This window comes from Suricata suricatta, chromosome 10 (assembly GCF_006229205.1).
Source record: "Suricata suricatta isolate VVHF042 chromosome 10, meerkat_22Aug2017_6uvM2_HiC, whole genome shotgun sequence".
Taxonomy (NCBI): Eukaryota; Metazoa; Chordata; class Mammalia; order Carnivora; family Herpestidae; genus Suricata; species Suricata suricatta.
The window spans coordinates 60,213,877-60,227,554 of record NC_043709.1 but is presented as its reverse complement, the minus strand read 5'-3'; the positions used below and the strand labels follow the sequence as shown (position 1 = coordinate 60,227,554).

At 38.8% G+C, this 13,678-nt stretch overlaps 1 long non-coding RNA gene across 1 annotated transcript; it reads right to left on the bottom strand.

Moving 5' to 3' along the window:
• Positions 1-9,769: 9,769 nt before the first annotated feature.
• LOC115304316 lies at positions 9,770-13,604 on the bottom strand. The gene is made up of 2 exons (XR_003914377.1): positions 13,463-13,604; positions 9,770-9,904 (listed from the first exon to the last, which is right to left on the bottom strand). It is a non-coding gene; the product is annotated as an uncharacterized LOC115304316 (long non-coding RNA).
• Positions 13,605-13,678: the final 74 nt, after the last annotated feature.

Genomic DNA, 13,678 nt, shown 5'->3' with positions numbered 1-13,678 from the left:
ACTTTGCTCCAGACTAAGACATAATCCAACCATTTCCTTTTCCTAAGATAAGTGTTGACTGAAGGGGTCTGTGTGTGATTTTGAGAGGAAAGGACAAACGGAGCTGCAGAACTCAGGTATTGCTTTGCTTTGTGTCTGAGGCTGTGAAAGGGGAAAACAAGTGAACTCTTCTTTGAGATGGCTGAACAAACAGGAGAGAAAGACACAAGATTCAGTGGAGAGAGGTTTATTGGAGCCTTCTGTAGTGCAAGTCACCTACCCTAGTTTTAGTTTGTTTGAATTCTTTGCCATTCCCACCTGTAATTCTGTCTTGGCAAGAACCCCACACTGAACGTTCTCAAAGTACTTTGTAGACTTTAATTAGTTCTGTGGGAAGTAAGGCAAAACTTAGCCTTCATTCTGCCACAGAGATGATGGCAGTGGGGGTAGAGGGAAGGTAAGAAGAAGATGGACAAGCAGAGCAGCTGAGCAATTACTGAAGCCATGTGGTATGGCAGGGCGGGGTGGGGGGGCTGTGCTGGGACTAAAACTCCTGAGTCCTGTGTCCTGAAAAATGTTTCTTAGCCTTTCAGATTCCTAAACAGGTAGTGGGTTCATCCTACTAACCTACTTTGTTAGGGTGTTGTTGATGAGTCTATCCTAGATGATAGGCTTGGAAGATTGTTAAGGAAAGCATGTCATTAAGTCCCTACTCACCCCCTCCTCGACAAATAGCCCTGGAGGGAAGTGGGTGTTAGCCAGAACCAGAAGGCCTCCACTTCGATGGAGGACTGAGATTCTGCAGCAGGAGGAATTTTCCAAGAGTGAGGGAAATCCATGTTGGGGGTTGGGTAGGAGTGGGGAAGGCCTAGAATAGGTAACACATGGCCGGATAGTCCAGAAGAGATCATCAAGAAGTGATCGAATTCCACTAAAGTCATTATGGATGGCTGCTTTCCTAAAATTCAGGACAGTTTGGGTAATAGTTTCCTTTTCTAAAAACAGATAACCTCTCTGAGCCTATCAGAAGAGAATTGTTTTGCAAATTATGGACAAGGTTTAGGCCTAGCATTTTTTTGTGTGTCTCTGGAAGTCATTATAAGTGTTTGAGCTCTGAAATCAGAAACCTGGGTTTGAATCCTTCTTTGTCTCTTCCATCTATCTATTTGGACTTGAGTAAGTTACTTCTCTAAACCTTGATTTTCTCATCTATAAAATGGGCTCAGTAATAGTAATTAACTCAAAGGTTTGTTGGGAAGGTTAAATGCAGCAGTTCAGGTACAGCCTCAGCACAGAGCCTGGAATGAACCATCACCTCACTCTCTTTTCTTTGTGGGTTATACACTTTGGAGTTTATCGATGGTCATTTCTTTGGTCAAGTCCCAATCTTTTTCCTGGCCTCTTGGCTATTTTCTCCCACCCTTCATCAGTGAGAAGCCAGGGAACACTAATACCAAATTCTTTCCCATGTCATTAGGACAGAGCAGAATTAGGAAGCTCAACCTGCCGCTGTAAAAAATATTAGGTAGATTAATACAGCTCTGCACCCTAGGTATGTTCTCATAAAGCCTGGTAAGTGGCTATTTTTATGTTGGTAATTTTTAGATGACTTTCTTTACGATTCTGAAGTAATATTCTCATAGAAACAAGAATCACAGTTAAGGGAAGAGGAATTAATATTTGAATGTGAGACATTTTCCATATCCACATCTAATTGAATCCTCCTGGTCACCCAATAAAGAAGTCATTATTATTATTCCCATTTTATGGATTAAACAACTGAAACTCAGAGTGGCTAAGTAATTCATTCAAAGTCATTCTTGTAGAGATAGGAGAAGATAAATGTGAATGTAGTTCTGCCTCCCAAATCTGTCCACTTTCTACTCATAGTCAATCCTTCAAAACTTACACAAAAGTCACCCTCCAAGTAATTACCTTTGCCAATGGTTCATTTACATGCATTTAAATTTCCCACAAAATTTCCAGGAGAACTTGATTAATCATTAAACATGATCTTGAGTATCAATTTATTTATAAAATATTTTTCCTGATGGTTTAAAACAATAGATATCTACTTTAAGAAATGATCCATATTTCCTTGGTCTGTCAAAGCTGTTGCCAAATAATAAGGAGAACATACTGTATGGTTTCATTTATATAAAACTCTAGAACATGCAAGTTATTCCATAATGACAGACATCAGATCAGTGATTGCCTGGGCAGGGGCTGAGGGCTAGAGGTGAAGATGGCAAAGGGGCAAGAAGAAGAAACTTCTCGGGGTGAGGGGTATGTTTTGTTACCTTGACTATGATGCTGCTTTTTCAAATGTATACTTATGATAAAATTTATGGAAATTTTAAAAAGGTATATTGCTTTCTACACATCATAGCAAAGCGGTTCCATGAGTCTGTGAGCTGCTGAAGGACAAAGGCTGCCTCTTACTGGTCCTTAATCTCTGGTGTCCAGTGCTGTGCCTGGGACAGGCATTCTCAATAAATGGTGAATGGAGGTTGTTGTTTCTTTGAATTTCCACTGATTCCATAGAATTGAAATGTTTAAGCAGTTTCCTAAACACTCATCAGATTGCCTGAACTGAAAGAGCCCTGTCAAGATGATTTTGCAATAGTCTCAGTTCTCAGTGGTTCCAGTTTTACACTTAACCATAAACCTGGGAAGAAATGACACTGATATGTTAACTAAACTTGTTCTGGTGTCAACTAACTTTGTGAGTATCTGTGTCTACTTTGAAGAAAGAAGTTCTAAGAGAACTGAAGACTGATAAGAGGAACATCCATGAGAACAGAACTTGTTTAAACTGTAGATTGTAACTACAGGCTTACAATTTCAATCTTATTAATATATTCAGATGAGGAAGTCCATGTGATAGTGTTTTCTCACACCTCCTATTCACCCTCAACGCATGAGCGCCTGTCCTAATCCACCATTAAAGCCATCTAATGCTAACTCCTACAACTTCCCTCCCCTTTGCCTCTAACCTATTATAATCATGTGGCTTTGCTTCCAAACCTCATGTTTATTAGAGGAGTGTATGGACTTACTACCTTTAGAACAACCTCTCCACTTTTCTTCCCACCCCATCTTCCTTTTTACCCATTCTTGACACATGTTCTCATTTTTCTCACCCAAAAATAACCTTTCTTTGAATCTCTTTCTCCTGAAACTTCTTTAATTCCTTCTCACTCTTTACTCCATCATCTTCCCAAAGCCTCCTTCTCCTTCATTCCTGATCTTGGTTTATGGAATCACCATCCACAGTCTTTCAAGCTAAAACGTTTGCAATTATACTCATTATACCAAGTTGATCAGGCTTGCGACCAACGGAATTGTATTTCAGAATCATCTCTTGAAAACATTTCTCTTCTCTGCCCTGTTTTGGTTAAGATTCTGATCACTAGTATCCTGAACTATTGCAAGAGCCACCATTCATTTCTTTCTACTAGGTGTCTTCCATCTCCAGCCTAACTTCCACGCCGCTATCACAACCAGAATTATCTTAATTATCTTTTTTTTATGTTTTATTTATTTTTGAGACAGAGAGAGACAGAGCATGAGCAGGCAGGGGCAGAGAGAAAGGGAGACACAGAATTGAAAGCAGGCTCCAGGCTCTGAGCTGTCAGCACAGAGCCCGATGCGGGGCTCAAACCCATGAATGTGAGATCATGACCTGAGCTGAAGTTGGAGGCTTAACCGACTGCACCACCCAGGCACCCCCAGAATTATATTTCTAGAATATGAATTTGATTTGGTCACTTCTCTGCTCAAACTTTGGCTCTGTATGAGATACAGGTGAGCACCTTTGTGTGTCTCTGCCCATAAATCCAGCTCCATGACTCACTCTAGGCTACTGCCACATTGAGCTTCTATATTGTCTCATGCTCTGTGAGGCCACATGCTTATTTCATATGGAAACTCCTTACCTGTCTTTCTGTACCGCCTAACTACCACCACTTCCAAGAACATTACACAGATACAATTCCTTCCAACGAGATGCTTTCTCCCCTGTATTCCCATAGCAATTTGTTTATATTTTCATTTTAACATTTATTGTGTTATTTTAAAGTTTTTCAAAAAAAATCTTTTTCTCTATCATCCCTCAATAAACTAATCTCATTCAGGACAAGAATCAAATTTTCTTTGTCATTGTATCTGCCCAGAGCAATAATGGACATGTTACTAGAGGCAGGCCAATAAGCATGTTGTTGAGTGAGTGACTGACAGGAGCAGCTTTCTCCTGGGCAGTCCCAGGCAGTTGTGAAATTAGCATCACTTTTTTTTCCAATGTGCAAAAGGAAGTGCATTAAGAAAGTATGCTACTACAGTTGCAGGGCAGTATACCCCAAAGACAAATGCAAAAGACATTTGCTCTTTTTCTATTGTTTAGATTAACTGATATTTTCTTTTCCTTTAAGTGTGTTTATTTATTTTTGAGAGAGAGAGTGAACACAAGTGGGGGAGGGGAAGGGAGAGAGAGGAAAACACAGAATCCAAAGCAGACTCCAGACTCTGAGCTGTCAGCCCAGAACCCGCCATGGGCCTCGAACTCACAAATTGCGATGTGAGATCATGACCTGAGCTGAAGTCAGACCCTTAACTGATTGAGCCACCCAGGCGCCCTATTTATTTTTTTAACATTTTAAAATGTTTTTTAATTTTCAAGGGGGTAGGGTGAGAGAGAGAGAAAGAGAGAGAGAGCAAGCGAGGGAGGGGCAGAGAGAGAAAGGGGAACAGAAGATCTGAAATGGGCTCTGTGCTGACAGCAGACAGCCCCAAGTGAGGCTTGAACTCACAAACCACGAAATCATGACCTGAGCCAAAGTTGAACGCTTACCCACCTGAGCCACCAGGGGTCCCTATTTTATTTTATTTTGTTAATTCAAATTTTACTTAACATACAGTGCAATGTTGGTTTCAAGAGCAGACTTCAGTGATTTATCACTTACATACAACATGCAACGCTCATCATAACAAGTGCCCTCTTTAATATCCATCACCCATCTAGACCATCACCCACCCACCTCCCTCCATCAACCTTCAGTTTGTTCTCTATCATAAAGAATCTGTTGTGGTATGTTTCCCTCTCTCCTCTTCCCTGCTCTCCACCCCCCCCACCCCTGCTTCCCATATGTTCATCTGTTTTTTTTTTCCTTAAATTCTACCTATAAGTGAAGTCATATGGTATTGGTCTTTTTCTGATTGGCTTATTTTGCTTAGCATAACACATTTGAGCTCTGTCCATGTCATTGCAAATGGCAAGATTTCATTCTTTTTGATGACTAATATTCCATTGTATATATACCACATCTTCTTTATCCATTCATCAATCAATGGACATTTGAGTTCTCTCCATAGTTTGGCTGTTGTTGATAATGCTGCTATGAACACTGGGGTGCATGTACCCATCGAATCTGTATTTTTGTATTCTTTGGGTAAACACCTAATAGTCCAATTGCTGGATCGTAGGGTAGTTCTGTTTTCCAGAGTGGCTGCACCAGTTTGCATTCCTACCAACAGTGCTAGAGAGTTCCCCTTTCTCTGAATCCTCACCATCTTTTGTTTCTTTTGTTGTTAACTTTAGCCATTCTGACCGGTGTGAGGTGGTATCTTATCATTGTTTTGATTTGTTGACTTATTTTAAATGTGTGTTGTTTTCACCTTCTAACTCCAAAATCCTTTTTTTTCCTTTCCTTTTTATTTACTCCTATGTCTCAAGCACTTAGAATAGTGACTGGGACATAATAGGTATTTGATAAATTTTTTTTGAATGAATGAATACATTTTTATTATTCTCAGATATTTCATATGTTTGAATATAAGAGTATTTGTTTCATATATAAAAGAATATATAACATAAATATAAATATTAAATACACAAAACAAATAATTATGTGCCTCCCACCCAGCTAAGAAATAGACTATTATTAATATTAATGAAGCCTCTTTTGTGTATCTATCTGATTACATCCCTTTTCTCTTCTTCTTGAGAAAAACCTCTATTCCAAATTTTGTGCTTGCCATTCCTTGCATTTCATTATGTTTCACTACACATGGATCTTTGACAATAAATTACTTAAATTTTAATGTTTGAACTTTTCTAAATAGTCTGTCAAAGGGGCGCCTGGGTGGCTCAGTTGGTTAAGCCTCCGACTTCGGCTCAGGTCAGATCTCACATTTGTGGGTTCGAGCCCCGCATCGGGCTCTGTGCTGATGGCCAGCTCAGAGCCTGAAGCCTGCTTCCGGTTCTGTGTCTCCTTCTCTCTCTGACCCTCCCCCTCTCATGCTCTGTCTCTCACTGTAATAAAATAAATAAAACACTAAAAAATAATAAATAAATAGTCTGTCATGATATGAATTCCTTAGTGACTTGCTTTTTTCTCTCAACATCATGTTTATGAGATTCATTCCCATTGCAACATATAGATTCAGATCATCTTAACTGCTGTATTAAATAGTTAAGTAAGTGAATATGCCTCAATTTATTTAGCCATTCTCCCATCAATAATCAAGTTGTTTTCAGATCTTTGGTTTTACAAACAATACTGTTTTAAACATTGCAGTATAGGTCTTCAGGAATGTCTATGCAGAATTTTCTCCAGCATGTATATTTACAAATAAACCTGCTGATCACAGATAATATCATACTCAGTGGTGAAAAACTGAGAGCTTTCTCTGTAAGATCAGGAAGAAGACAAGGATACTCTCGCCACTTCTGTTCACAAAAGTATTGGGAGTGCTAGCCAGAGCAATTAGAAAAGAAAAAGAAATAAAAGACATGTATTCAAAGAGGATATATATATATATAGCCAGCAAGCATATGGAAAACAGCTAAACATTATAATCATTAGGGAAATGCAAATAAAAACCACAATGGGCTATCACTTCACACCTGTTAGGATGGCCAATATAAAAAAACAAACAAGCAAACAGAAAATAACAAATGTTGGTTAAGATATAAATAAATTGGAAGCTTTGTGCTGTTTCCTATGGGAATGTAAGATGGTACAGCCATGATGGAAAATGGTATGAATATTCCTCAAAAAAATTAAAAATAAAACTTCTATATGACCAAGAAGTCCCACTTCTGAGTATTTATCCCAAAGAGTTGAAAACAAGATCTCAGAGAAATATTTTGTACACCCTTGTTCATTGCAGCATTATTCATAACTACCTAGAATTGGAAACAATCTATCTATCAACAGATGAATGGATAAAGAAAGTGTATATGCAATACACATACAAAGGAATAATTTTGTAAATCTTGTCATATGCTGTAACATGGATAAATCTGGAAGACACTATGTTAGATGAAGTGGGTCATAAAAAGACAAACACCACATGATTTCACTTTTAGGAGATAACTAAAATTGTCAAAGTCTTACAAACAGAAGTAGAAGGATGGGTTCAGGGGCCTGGGAGAAAGGAGAAGAGTTATTCAATAGCTGTAGAGTTTCAGTTTTGCAAGATGAAAAAGTTCTGGAGACCTATTGCACAATAGGATGCCTATAGTTAACACTGTTGTGCCTGAGGTTAAGATGATGAATTTTACATTATATTTTAAACCCCCTCCCCACACAAAGGATGAACAGAATTGCTGGATAATAGGGTATGGGTATCTTAATATAAAACCAAATTGTTTCCAAATCGGTTGGGCCATTTGCACTTTCATTAGCAGTGTGTAAGAATTTTGCTCCTCATCCTCACCAGCATTTGGTACTGTCATGCTTTTATTTATTTAAAACAGTTTTTTTTACATTTATTCATTTTTTGAGAGACAGAGACAGAGAGTGCAAGTGGGGGAGGGACAGAGAGAGGGAGACACAAAATCCAAAGCAGGCTCCAGGTTCCGAGTTGTTAGCACAGAGCCTGGTATGGGGTTCAAACTCATGAACTGCAAGATCATGACCTGAGCTGGAGTCAGATGCTTAACCAAATGAGCCACCCAGGCGCCTTGGTATTATCATGCTTTTAAAATTTGGCCTCTGGGGTGCCTGGGCTCCTCAGTCAGTTAAGCATCTGACTCCTGATTTCGGCTCAGGTTCTCTTGGGTTCCTGAGATGGAGTCCCACATCAGGCTCTGTGCTGACAGTGTGGAGCCTGCTTGGGATTCTCTTTTCCCCCTTCTCTCTCTCTCTCTCTCTGCCCCTCTCCCTCTTGCATATACGCTCTCTCTCTCAAAATAAATAAATAAACTTGGAAAAAAAAACCATAAAATTTCACCTCTGATAGAGTGTTTGAATTCACATTTTATGGATTACTAAAGAGTTGAGCATCTTTTTAGATGTTTATTGGCTATTTGCATTTCCACTTAAGTGAATGATCTATTCGTGTCTTTTGCCCATTTTTCTATCTTTCTGTTAGTCTTTTCAATTGATTTTTGTCAGTTCTTTGTATATTCTGTGTGTAAATCCTTTATAAGTCAATCAAGTAGCAAATATCCTCCAGTTTGTGGCTTGTTATGTCATTTTAAAAATGGAGACAGTTGAAGAAAATAATCTTTTTTATGTAGTCAAATTTCTTCATGTCTTCCATTATGAGTTACTCTATTTATATCTTGGTTTAATATTTTTTTATATCCTGAGATCACAGAGACATTCTATGTTTTCTCCTAAAAAATTAAAGTTGTGGCAGAATTGAATTTTGAAGAGGTGTGTGAACCTGGAATGGTAAATCAAGAGAGGCTTTCCTTCTTTCATAGGAGGCAGATCCCCAAAGTGATCTATTTACATAAAGTTAGAGTTAAAGCTGCTGTAGAGAGAAATGGTCTTATCTCAGGAATAGTTTCCTGTGGATGAGGGTTTGCAAAGTTTCATTATTGAAGCAATGGAGTCTATTTCATTCTGTTTGGTAGCAGGGGTTGGTTGCTTTGGGGTTGTTGAACACTAGAAAGATTATAATTCAACTGGAAGGGAAGAAGTGAAGAGGCAAGGGACAGATAAAATGATTACTAGTCCTCTGTGAACCTATATATATATCACTAACAGGCTGCAAGGCACAAAGTAAAAATAAGTGTGTACAGCTCTATTTCTGTTTTCATACTTACCCCTTAGCTTTCACTTAGAACTTTCTATATAGCAGAAATAAAACAATCTCAAGAGAATATGGCGAAAACCACAGTGGAAAGGATAAAAAGTACAGCACTGAGCGTTAGAAATACTCTAATTGAGGGCCAACAGAAGTATGGACTCACCTTTTCTGGAGTCTTTGAAAGTCAAACTAAAATGACTTCCGGTGGAGGAAGGAGACCTTTGGAGCTACTTGGATCTTTGCAGAGGATTTTCTCTCAGTCTCATGATTGGGTCATCTGAAAAATCCTTCTTGTTCGACTTAACCTGGGATGGCCGCCCAACGAGAAGGACCTTTCAGAAGGAGCCAGTAGAGAAGGTCTGGGAAGACAAGGAGACAGAAAGCCTGGCCTCTGCAGGAAAGCGGGAGTGGAGTGAGAAGAAAAGCTCCAGAGGAATAGACTGACAGAGTAGGGATGAATGACACTCCTGGCTTCTCCAAGGGGACATCACCATCAACCTTTAGTTTTTCATCCTAAGCTAGTGAAGGGGAGCAAGAGAGGAAGGACAATGCAATGTAAATTATTACACAGCCCTTGGCTTTCAGAGTATCGTCAGTAAAAGAGATTTATGGAGTGAAAACCTCAAGCGTAGGGTTCTAGAAAATGCTCACACCACCTTCAGGCACACTTATCAACTACATTTGTGCATTCATGCATGCGCCCCTCCCGTGTGCATACACGTACATTCACGCCCATAGAAACAGTGTGTATGTTATAGTGTGCAACATAATTTCATTATACTGCAGAAATAACCTGACCATTCTTCTGTTTCTACCAGGCTTCAGGGTAGATCCAACCACAGATGTGAGTTGTGTTCAGGTTGACATGGTATGAGAGGGGCACCTATAAAAGAGATGAGGAGTTGCAGAAGTTGCACTAAGGATTTCAAATTGAATATAGGGAATGATTTTTCTTGAGGAAGGACATGAAGTAAGCAGTGTTTCATGCAGGTTATTCCTTTAACTGTACATAAAAGGGAGTTAAGTTTTCATCCCTAGAAACAGGTAGACTGAGAAGGAGACTCTGCCATTGAACAGACACCAAAAGTGCATCTTGGAAGCTTTGGATAAAAATAAGGACGGAGGGCAATTGGGTGGCTCAGTCAGTTAAGGGCCCAACCCTTGATTTCACCTCAGGTTATGATCTCACATTTCGCGAGTTCAAGTCCCCCATTGGACTCTACCAGCGTAGAGCCTGCTTGGGATTCTCTCTCTCTCTCTCTCTCTCTCTCTCTCTCTTTCTCTCTCTCTCTCTCTCTCTCTCTCTCTCCCTCCCCTGCATGCATGCTTTCTTGTTCTCTCTCTAAATAAATAAATAAATAAATAAATAAATAAAACCTTTTTTTAAAAAAAGGACTGTAACTGCCAAGATGAGACAAATTGATCTTAGGGTAATGTGCATCTGTCTCCTGTCTTCTTCTATTTCAAATTTCCTGGGAGCTGGGGTACAGCCAGGAACTGAGGAAGAGGGATCTTTGCTCTCATGCCCTTGGGTGTTTATTGCCCTGTCTGGGTTTCTCAGGAGTTCACTCAGAGGCTTGCAGACAAGGACTTCTGAGCCAAACCCGTGGCTAAGTCCTGGCTGGTGTGAAGCAGCCTCTTAAACAAACAGAGGCAAAGGGAAGGGAGACTTGGGCTATTGCGAGGGCAGCTCAGCTGTCCTCCTGCTGTGGTTGGCCTTTAGACGCCCTGTACTGATTGTGGCCACTCTTCCTTTTATCCTTTGATTCAAATATTAATGATTGGGTATTACTTTGGGCATTTAACTTTACTCTCTCATGCTTTAATGGTAACAACATCTAGGACATGCCTGCATAAGACTTCAATAAAATTAAGAGCAATTGCAGAATCATCATAGAGCCTTGTGATATAATAATTTCTTTGTATTTGTTTTTATTTGCAATTTATTAGGTTGTGATTGCTGACATGTTTGAACATTTTGACCTACAAAATAGTAACCTTGTAAATTTCACCTGATTATTAAGAACCTACTGTATGTGGGGCACCTCGGTTGCTCAGTCAGGTGAGCATTCAACTCTTGATTTCAGTTCAGGTCATGATTCCAGGGTCATGGGAGTGAGCCCCACATCAGGCTCTATGCTGAGTATGAAGCCTGCTAGGGATTCTCTCTCTCTCTCCCTCTGCCACCCTCTCCCCTGTCTCTTTCTAACATTAAAAAAAAATTGAGAAAGAACCTGCTGTGTGTTTAATAAGAATATAGGGCAATGTGGTAGAATAGGTAAAAACCAGGGCCAAACTGCCTATTTTTTTCAGATCAGCTTCACCACTAAAGTCTTACATAATTTTTCTTGTCTTCCTTCCCTCATCCTTAAGATGGAGATAAAAATAGTACTTACCTTACAGGTTCATTGTGAGAATTTAAATTAGCTGTCATATATAAAGCACTTAGAATAGTGCCTAATTCAAAACAAGTTCAATATAAATATTGACTATTATTACATGCTAGTCACTGCTACTTCATTTAATTTTATTATTCAATATTTCAGGCACACAAAAAGGTATAGATAATACGAAAATTAACACTTATGTGCTCACCTTCCTGCTTAGAAATAAAACATTGCAGGTATAATGGAAACCCCATAGAAACGCTTTCTTTATCATATTACTGTCCCTCTGTTCTCAGAGGTAACTTCTGTCCTGAATTTGATGCTTATCAGTATTATCAAAGTTTTTATGCTTTTACTACATATTTATGTAACACAAGCTATATACAGCTTGTTTTATGTTTCTTAATTTTTGTAAGTGGTGTCATACCATACTTATCTCTCAACTTGCTTTTGGCATTCAATATTATGATTTTGATATCTATCTATGTAGATTCATGAAACTCTAATTTATTCATTTTAACTACTCTGTAGTATTCCATTAAAAAGAATGTGCCACAGTTTATTTAGTCATTCTCCTTTGGGGTAATATTGAAGTTGCTTCCAAATCTTTGCTATTACAAACTCATTATTTAATTTCATAAGCAAATTTATATTGAGAAAATGGCAAGTGTAGCTAAGTGCCATGACCAAAGGAAAGGGTGATAAGCAATTATTTCAGATAAGTAGCCAAGGATTTTCTTCTGGAGGATATTGAGTCAGAAGTGATTATTAAAATTTTTTAAAATGTGTTTTATTTATTTTTGAAAGACAGAGACAGCATGAGCAGAGGAGGATCAGAGAGAGAGGGAGACACAGAATACAAAGACAGGCTCCAAGTTCTGAGCTAGCTGTCAGCACAGAGCCCCATGCGGGGCTCAAACCCATGAACCGCGAGATCATGACCTGAGCTGAAGTTGGACGCTCAACCGACTGAGCCACTCAGGCGCCCCGGAAGTGATTTGTTTTTTAAAAGATTATGATGTCTACTATCATAATACTCAGGAGGTAAAAATGGAAACAGAAAGACTGGCTAGGAGCTTATTGTTATAGTTTAACTAAGAGGTGATGGTGACTTAGATCACGGTAGTAGCGGAGAAAATCACTGAAATGGACAGAGTCACATATATTTAGAAGTTAACCCTAATAAGATTATCCAATAAATTTGATAAAGATTATATAAAAAAGAAGTCAAGGATAACTCTCAAGTCTTTTGCCTAAGAAAATAGATGAATGATGGTGTTATTGTCTTAAATGGAGAACTTTTCATGTGGAAGAGATTTGTGAGGGGTGAATACTGTCCTTTGTTTTGAACATGTAAATTTTGAGATACCTATTTTTTTTAAGTTTATCTATTTATTTTTGAGAGAGAGAGTGCAAGCATGAGCGAGGAAGGTCAGAGAAAGAGGGAGAGAGAGGTACCCTTTGACATGCCCATTAGACAGCCAAGTGGAAACTTTGAATTGGAAGTTGAATATATGAGTGTGGTGTTTAGGGGAAAGGGATAAACGGAATATGTTAATTTAAAAAGTCATTAGCATAATAGCGTTTCTTGCCTTGAAATCTCATGTATTTTTCTCTAAAGGTATTGTACTTTTGCTTTTCACATTTAGACTTTTAGTCCCATTGTAATTAATTATTTTTCTATTGTGAGAGAAAAGAATTTACCCTCATAAGGGTGGCCCATTTCCCCCAGCAGCATTTAATACGTACATAGTTCTGCCTTTTCTCCACTGGTCTGAAATGTCAAATATCAAATTTAAATAGGACATGTCTGTTTCTGGGTTTTCAATTCTTGTAAACTGGTCAGTTTGATTCTCCTTATGAAAATTCCACACCATTTTAATCATTATGTGATTTAGTCAAAGCTTAGTACAAGAACAGAAACAACTCTAGATATTCCAAGCAGAAAGGAATTTACTACATCAAATTAAAGGAATTCAATGCTTACAAAATTGTTGGAAGGGCTGAAAGAACAGTCAGAAGGTGCCACTAAACTCATTAATTTAAGAACATACCTGTGTGGTTGATCAACAGGCCAGTAAGAGGCTGCTCCCACCATCACAGCTGCCAACACTACTTATATATGCCCCAAAGCTTCTGAGAAAAGGCTGTTTTATAACAGCCTATAAATAAAGGCTATTAATAACTTTCTTAGTGAACTCTCCATTCTCCCTCCACCACCCTCCCCCTTACTCGGCTCCTGGCAGGTTCTAGTTCCTTATGGAGAGACC